General features: G+C 43.5%; 1 pseudogene; it reads left to right on the forward strand.

The window, feature by feature from the left end:
• Nucleotides 1–5,974: 5,974 nt before the first annotated feature.
• Nucleotides 5,975–6,494, forward strand: LOC133901520 (uncharacterized; annotated as a pseudogene).
• Nucleotides 6,495–8,723: the final 2,229 nt, after the last annotated feature.

Genomic DNA, 8,723 nt, shown 5'->3' on the forward strand with positions numbered 1-8,723 from the left:
CTTTTGGTATAAGTAAAGTTAGGTTTCCATTCTCAAATTCTTTGATTATCCCATAGAAATCCTCTTTTATGATATGCCGGCACTTCTTAGTGAATAGCTCATTAAGGCCATATTTGTTTCAGCTGGAGATTATAAAAAGTAGCTTATAGATTGTGGATTGTAAAAAGCTGAATTGTAAAAGCTGGATTGTACAATTTATAGAAGCTGGTGGACCTGGATTGCTGGATTGTTACAATCTGAGGGCTGGATTGTTACAAGTTGGATTGTGATGAGGGCATTTTTGTTTCAACTTACAGATTGTGAATCACAATCCACAATCTCTAGCTGAAACAAATAGGGCCTAAAACCATCTGGCCCTGGGGCCTTGCCTGAATGAATTTTTTTGATCAACCCATCAAATATCCTTTCTTGAGAAAGGTTCAGACAACATATCCAGGTTTTCTCTAGGCTGTACCAGAAAGTCAAGGTCAAAGACCATAGCTGTCTCCCTTGCAACACCCATTTTATTTCTGTACACCTGCCAAAGCATACCTGCCGTTTCGTCATGGTTTGTGACAATTCTTCCCCTTCTGATTCTAAACTTGTAATGGTATTAATTCTATACCTCTCGGTGGTTGCTACATGAAAGAACCTTGTGTCTTTGTCCCCAAATTTGACTCATCTTATTGTGTATCTCTTCCTCCAATAGTTGTCTTTTTGCCTTGAGAACTTTAGGATGTGTGCCTTAAGGATAGTTCTGAAGTTTTTCTCATGCACATAAAGTGTTCTTCACTCTTCTATCTTGTCCAAGATTTCTAGGGTTTCATTGCTCTCCTTGAGAATTCTATTGAGATGTGATATGGATTTGCTCTACTTCTTCAAGTTGCTTCTCAGCAGCTTCAGTTTAGCTACTACTCTGGTAGCACTATCTGTTTTCTTGATTATAGAATCCCAAGTATTTTGTACCACCTCAAGAAACCCTAGTTGATCCACCCAAAAGTTCTCAAATTTGACAATTTTGGCCTTTGAGATGTTGGTGCCAATCTGCATAAAGTAGGAAATGTGGTCTGTTGTTGGCTTGGACATAGTAATCAACAAAGTATTGGGGAAGCTAGTGGTCCAATTCACTAAAGTAATGCACCAGTCTAACCGTTCCAGGAGAGGGTCCTCTTTCATGTTACTCCAAGTGTAGTTTCTTCCTTTGAGAGGTGACTGAGGATTCCTCCGGGCCTGTTTTTGTCATTGGGCCTTTTGCATAGGTTGAAGTCACCAATCAATATCCAATTGTCCTCATCCTGTAGATCAAGGTTGCATAACAAGTTGATGAACATGCCCTTAGGTTCTCCATGATAGGGTCCATATACATAGGTGAGTTTCCAAACACTCGCATTTAACTTCGAAGTGAGGTTGATAGTGATGGCAAAGTTAGAGATGAACTCAATTTGACCAGAAAAAAGTGAACCAATCCAAGCAACTAAAATGCCACCAGAGGCCCCAGTAGATGGCACAAAAGCAAATTTATTGAACCTCTTAAAAGCTAGCTTCCTGATAAAGGAACTATTGAAAGAACCTCTCTTTGTTTCTTGCAGACAGAAAACTGAGCATGAGCTTTCCTCAATTTTGGCCATTACTGCCCTCCATTTGTCCTCACTATTAATTACTCTATTCTTCCAAGTAAGAATATTCCAACATCTGTTATGGTTATTCATTAATCACAATGAAGATGCTAAAGCTCCTCTTCCAATCATAGACCGGATGAGATGATCTTGGTTGCTATTTTGCTGGCCATTGATCTCCATAAAACCCACTAGCTTTCGAGATCACCTATTTATCCAAACTAAAATCATGGTGGCAAAGCAAACTGTGAGTGGTGCAGAGCTGAGTCGATGGATTCCTGATCGTGGAAGCGTGAGGTCTGGAGATTCTAGGCTAGTTGAAGCTGCTGAGCACCTCGAAAGTGTCCAACACCCAGACCGACACGTGCCATCTAAAAACTGGACTACCTATTGTTGGATTTTGAACAGTGCCTTTTGTAGCAGTCCTTCAAGTGGCTAAATCAAAAAAGAAAAAAGTGCAAGTCATCTAGGAGGAAAGCCTAATGTTACTAGACCCTGGTTTCTCGAAAAGAAGAAGCTCGACGGTAGAGGGAAAGTGAAACAATAGATAGACAAGAGCTTTGAAACACAGCAGGAGGGTGGAACAGGGATCATGAAGATAGAAACCAACCAGAAAAGAAAAGGTATAGAAGCTACGCTTCGAAGAGTTTACAACAATGTCAGATAAACAGCCAATAAGATTGGCTTTTCTCCTACCAAACAATCAAAAAATGTTCACATAGTTTCCTCCACAAAAGAACTTTAATCCCAAAACCCTAAATAGTTCACAGTCCATTAGAAGATGAGGTGGGTTTGGAGTTGCCATCGTCTTGATGATCCTCGAGTGCCAGTCCAAGAGCCATCAGTCGACACATCCACAGGAGCTATGTCACAACCTTCTACCGTTCTTTTCAAAATAGTGTTAATAGATAATTCAGGATAAGGATCCACACAACTATCAAGATCTAGAAGGGAAGGAAATTTGGCAGTGCCATGGAAAGAAGAGAGTGATATTGAGATACCATCAGGCAAGGTTTGGGTGGTAGGAGCATTGGGCACCCTTGGGCTTCTCTTGTTCTTGTGGGTTGTCGCCGAGGTGATGTCCCCCATGGAGCCTTGTAGCTTGAGTTCAAGCCTCTTGCTTCTGCACAGGCTGTCATGCAGCAGGGAAGGAGGCTCTTCTAGATGATCTAACTTCTTTTTGGTGATCTTGCAGAACTTGAAGTTCATTTTGCAGCACTCTTCCTACTGTAAGTCTCCTTAATCAATATTCTGGCCTTCAGATCATACTTATCCATGGTTGATTGAGTATTCTCCTTCTGGGGGCATTGGATCATCACATGATCTTTGGTAGTTGGGTCCCTGCTGCTGTCAAGCTTCGTAATCACCACCTGGCTAGGAGACTGAATCCTTACAGGCAACCGTCTCTAGGAACCCACCTATGAGAGATCAATTGTTACCTGGAAAGAACAACTTCTTAGGGTTGACGACTGGGGACACTTATGCCACCAAGCTATAGGATGAGCTTGCGGAAAAGCTGAAGAAAGTATTCTGGAGAGGGCTTTAGACATTAAAGGCCAAATCCAGTCTGGCTGCAGGGCCAACTAATCCTCATTGACCATTGGCAGGTCCTCCTGATGCTAAACTGTCACTGGAGGAGCTGACTTGAATCTCAACTGCCAGTCTTGTATACTGACGATCGAGGAGCTCGTTGCGGCCATGATGTTGCCGTAGGAAGCAGCCAGCTCCAACTATGGCTGCTGGGGATGATGAGGCACCGGCTTGAAGGCATGAATGCCCAGCGGCGAGGCCAGCTAGGCTTGCTGTTGTTGGAGTTCTTGCACTACATTTTCCCATACTTGGTCTGGCTGGGGTTGTTGGTCAAGCTAGTCTTTGACGAACTCTGGTTCATTTGGGAGCACTAGGGGATGGAAAGGGTGGGGGTTTTCATTGTTAGGAGGGATATCATCATCATCCTATGGGAGGGGGCCTGCAAACTCATTGTTTATGATATAAACTAGGCAAGTCCATGGTCTACCTACCCCTCCCCCTCCCCCATTTGGATACCTTGTCTGATCACTAGACTACGAGGAACTGACTCTGCAACATCAAACAAGCACTTCACAAGCGCGTAAGCCTTTCTTCTAGCATTTGAATGCCAGTGCACCAATTTTCCAAACAAGAAGTAGGCATGATCAAGAAAAGCCAAGTTCATATAGTCATGCAGAAAACGTAGGATCATGAACCACTCGATTTTAGAGTATGGAGAGTTCTTGAAGTTAAGGGCCAGGTCATGCTCAATAAATCTAATCTGAGTGTCATCAATGATGTGAGGGTTTCCACTGAATAATCTGTCTCTCTGGAATATGTCTCTAAGCAGAAAGAGAGCGATTCCGAAAAGGATGGGGGCAAGAATATAGGACCAAGAGGTGCAAGTTATCTTGGATGTACTGCCTTATCTGTTGGGTGAAGATATTGAAGTCATTTGGATGGAGGATCTCTGCTTCATGAACCACGAGCACGTACTCCTCGTGCATATTGGTCGAGTTTCCGGCCAAGGAAACCCGGCACCTGGCAATGTAGTTTGGCCCACCATCTTCCACCACCATCTCTGGTGGGATGGTGCCGAGGGGGTCCATGGCGAAGTTGGCCATGGCGACAATAGAGCAAACGACGATGGAAGGTGAAGGGTTCTCGGAGAGGTCAAGGGATACAATTGGTATTGGAGTTTTATGAGGTAGAGTGGGCGAGGTGGTGGTTTGTTTGGAAGGAGATTGTGAGTTACTATTGTTATTGGCTCTTGTTTGTTGGCTGTAACCTTCCTTAGAACTGAGAGACATGGGCTTGCACGATCGGGGAAGCTTAACCATCCACTTTCAATTCTTTCGGATTTTTTATTTGAGGCAATTAAGTTTTTTGTGACCGTAATCAAAACATCTTTTGCACCTAATGGCACTTGAGCATTCCTTGATGCTATGTCCCTGTGCTAAACACCTTGAGCATTTCTCATGGGTCCGTTGACGTGTACTGAATTGCCTTTCAACCCTAGGCTCATTCCAAGCCAGTGCATCAGGGGTCCAACCTTCTTGCCTTGGGAAGGGAAGATGTTGATCTCACCTTCTGATATCCATGATTTTTTGCCGTCGTGGCCTCCTTGGGAGTAGTTGGCCTAGCCATACCTTGTGCCCTCTAGGTGGGCATGGTTGGGACAACACACTGTTGGACAAGACTGCTCATGCTGATATTCATATTCAGTTACAAATGGGAAAACACCATGCGGACATGGATCAAATTTGAAAACGAAGAGGCGAAGGGTGTTCTTGCAAATGAACACGAAAGAATAGGGTTTGATTGGAGCACCGAACAACTGAACTGCCCAAACTTCAAAGAAGAACAATGGCAGGATGCATAAGTCTTTTTGGGAGGAGAAGGAAGCACAAGAGAAGTAGCAAAAGAAACCCATTTACAATAATAGTTGGCCTTCGGTTTCTTCCTACGAAAAACCAGGATTCATTGACTATCCTTCTCTCTAGACCATAGCTCTCTCTCCTGGATCCAATCCCCCACCCCCATCTTGCCAGAGATGGAAGTACACATCAAAATGATCGGCAGTAATTCTTTTCAAGGTATAAATGAACATCCCAAAATGTTTAGAGGCCACTGAGGAATGAAAATGCCTATCCAAAACCAATGCACATGAAAACCCATAGGAGCACCACCAAGATTCGAGTGAAGAGCCCAGCTGAGCGAAGAACTCATGAGCAGGAAGTTGTACCTCCCAAACACCACGAGAAAGAAGAAGCAACCATTAATAGAGGATGAGGGATGGTGTACTACGGTTCCAAAGTGAGCGAGGACATCTGCCTGAAATATTCTTCAGAGAGAAAGATCCCAATCCTCTATCACCGCAAGCTGGCGATCCCCCATTGAGACGAGGTGTCATTGTTTGGTTAGTAGCTGCTGCCATGGTGAGCATGGAGGTGAGCTGAAGGTAGCGGAGGAGATTCCGTTGGAGGTGTCAGAGCTAGCGAGGGTGAGAGCAAGCCATGGCATGACCGCATCGGGGGCAATAATCTTCATTAGCAAGCTTACCCATTTTTATGGGTTCGGACAAAAAGAACATCATCGATTGCCTGCAAGCAGGATAATATCACACATTGTAATTTCGTTAGATTACATCCTACAATCTAGATCCTATCTCTCCTACTTAAAACGTTTGCAATTTTCCTATCATCGTGCATGTTCTACCCTCCCACTTCCCACCCCGTCTAATAAAAAACCGATCTCCCCATCCTACCAAACCAGAAAACCGATCTCTCCATTCTGCCCACGCCACACCACCCCCATCTCCTCTTCCGTCCCCTCCCACCGTAGCGCCCTCCCCCTCACCTTGCCGCCCCATGCTCCATTCCCCTCCCCCTCCCCTCCCTCTAGCCTCATCCAACCTTCTGATTCTGTTGTCCCCCTGCATCTCCTTCACTCCTCCACATCTCCCCAGTCATCGTCCTCCTCCGCGCTGCCTATGCCATGGCTGCCTCGCCCCCCTCCTCTCATCCCTCGTGCTCCTCATGCTCACGACCTTCATCGTCTGGCCCGGAGGCCCGAACGTCAGACTCGCCCGCCTTCGCCTCGCGCACATCTTCATCGTGGCCCACCCCGCTGTCGTCGTCGCTGTCGCTGTCATAATCTCCGCCACGCTCAAGGTCTGCATCCGCAACTGCCCGCGTCCGCCCGCGCGCCGTGTCCTACATCGACGCCGATCTCCTCCTCGACGGCATTAGTGTGGTGGAGAACATGATCTACCTACTCGAGGACCTCCCGTGGGGATCTATACCCTTCAACGCCATCGCCACGATCGAGGGCCACATACGATTCTTCTTCCTCAGCATTCCCATCAAGGTGCACACCGTTGAAACCTAATTGTTGGTTTTTCTTCTTACATTATTGTCGCATCATTGCTCCTAGAAACCGCTGCCGCGATGCGCCTTCCTTAGCTGCACATGCCCATCGACCCTGCACTCGCCTCCTCCGCTCCTCCTTGCCTTGCCCTAATGCCGCCATCCGCATGCTGTCAGCGCCGCCCTCCTCCCACCATGCTGACGACCCCCACCTCATCAAAGAAGACAAAGAAGGCACCGCGGCGGCGCGATGATGAAGAGACCACGGGATCCAGCAAGCTCCTTCCTCCTTTTTTTTCTCCCGTTGCTCTTCCTTCTGTTTTTAGTTGTTAACCAAGCATTTCACTCTTGTTTCTAGACTTGGCATCAATGTAGATGTTCTACTCAACTCTAATAAATCATGGACATCATATCAATTGCAATTTGTTGTATATTTCTTGTTCCAGTCATGTTTGTTTTAAAGAATTTGTTTGGAATAGTTGGATAGAAAATGAAGTATTTTCCTCCATGCATTTCCCCCTTCTCATTCTGAAAATAGGAAGTATGATATTACTATATTTTCTGTTAAGAGTTCCAAATCTGATATCCCCTTGATTTTATAATTTGTTGTTCTAGGAGTCGAAAAGAACAGTCTTTTATTTGATGTGATAGGAATTCAAGAAGAGACATAGCTACATCTTCCTAAAGACCAGAAATGCCGCTACCTCATTTAGTGCTCTACATTTTACAGAATGCATTTCCTTTGTTCATTGGTCAAGATGGGCAGTTGAGAAACAAATGAATATAAAAAGCTAGCAAAAAAACTTTAGTAGGGGTGGTGTCATGTCGAATTTTTTCTTAATACATGTGCATTAGTCTAAAACATCAGTTTAAGAAGATCGGGTGGAGCATTACAGAATGTCTGCATCCTTTTTTATATAACCCTCTGTAGTTTGTCAATTGATGGATCTATTGGACTTTGGCATACACTATCTGCAAATGTGTTGCTGAAATTCATTGTGGTTTATATGAATATTGCTATAAGCTTACAAATGATTTTTTTGTATCAGGGGGGATGTTGGTTGTGGCAAGACTGTCGTTGCTTTCCTGGCATGTATGGAGGTTGTTAGCTCAGGATTTCAGGTATTAATACTACAAATTATTCTTGCTTTGTTTAATTTTTATCAAAGGATTTCATCTAGGAAATCCAGCTCCTGAGTTATATTAAACTGTTGATGCAAACAGAAGCTACAAGAAAAATGACTATCATCGTCCTCGTGGTGCTTTCTTCATTCCTGAGATACAGTCTAATATATTCACCTTATAAATTTTCTCCATTTAGGATGATTTCATGAGAAATATGTATGCAGGTGCATTTAAAAATACTAACTAGCATTGTCACTGATCAGTAACTGTTGATCAGGTTTTATCTATTCTCAACACAAAAAAGTGATGATCAGGTGTACTTCTCACCATCCATCCTCTGTTGTTATTAGCAGATGCTGAAAACGTATAGTTTTGATTATGATCTTAACATCTTGCTGAATGAGAAATGCGATAGTTGTGTAGTTTGTTTCTTAAACTACGTACTCTCAAAGGCGTAGTTACTTCGATAGATTTAACAAAAAACTGCAAACTATGGCACGACATGTTCAAGAAACCATTAGGATCAAACATGGCATATGAGCTGTAGAAGATGCTAATGTGTTTCACAGGAGATGTACTGGAATAGTCGAGGTAGAATTGTGGAAATCTAAATTCAAATCACTTTCTTTCATTCCTGTTGGGCTGCAAACAACACCAGGGCTACCCTGCATTTTGTTTCCCTGTGGTATTCACTAGAGCTTATTTCTGCACATGCTTTGTCAGGAATGGATTTTGTTATTACTTTGATTTGAGTTGGGCTTTTTGGAATTCAATAAAAAATATTGCTCTTCGTTTTGCTCATTCGTGTCCAGAATAAAGGTTAGCAAGTAAACAGCAGCGAAGCTCTGGTAAATTTTCATTATTCTAAGTTCATTGAGTCTTGAATTTTCTCTATTTAGGATGATTTTATGAGAAATCTATATGCAGGTGCGTTTAAAAATGCAAACTAGCATTGTCACTGATCAGTAACTGTTGATCAGGTTTTATCTATTCTCAACACAAAAAAGTGATGATCAGGTGTACTTCTCACCATCCATCCACTGTTGTTATTAGTAGATGCTGAAAACTTAGTTTTGATTATGATCTTGACATCTTGCTGAATGAGAAATGCAATAGTTGTATAGTT

The sequence above is a fragment of the Phragmites australis genome, chromosome 20 (genome assembly GCF_958298935.1).
Source record: "Phragmites australis chromosome 20, lpPhrAust1.1, whole genome shotgun sequence".
NCBI classification, from domain to species: Eukaryota; Viridiplantae; Streptophyta; class Magnoliopsida; order Poales; family Poaceae; genus Phragmites; species Phragmites australis.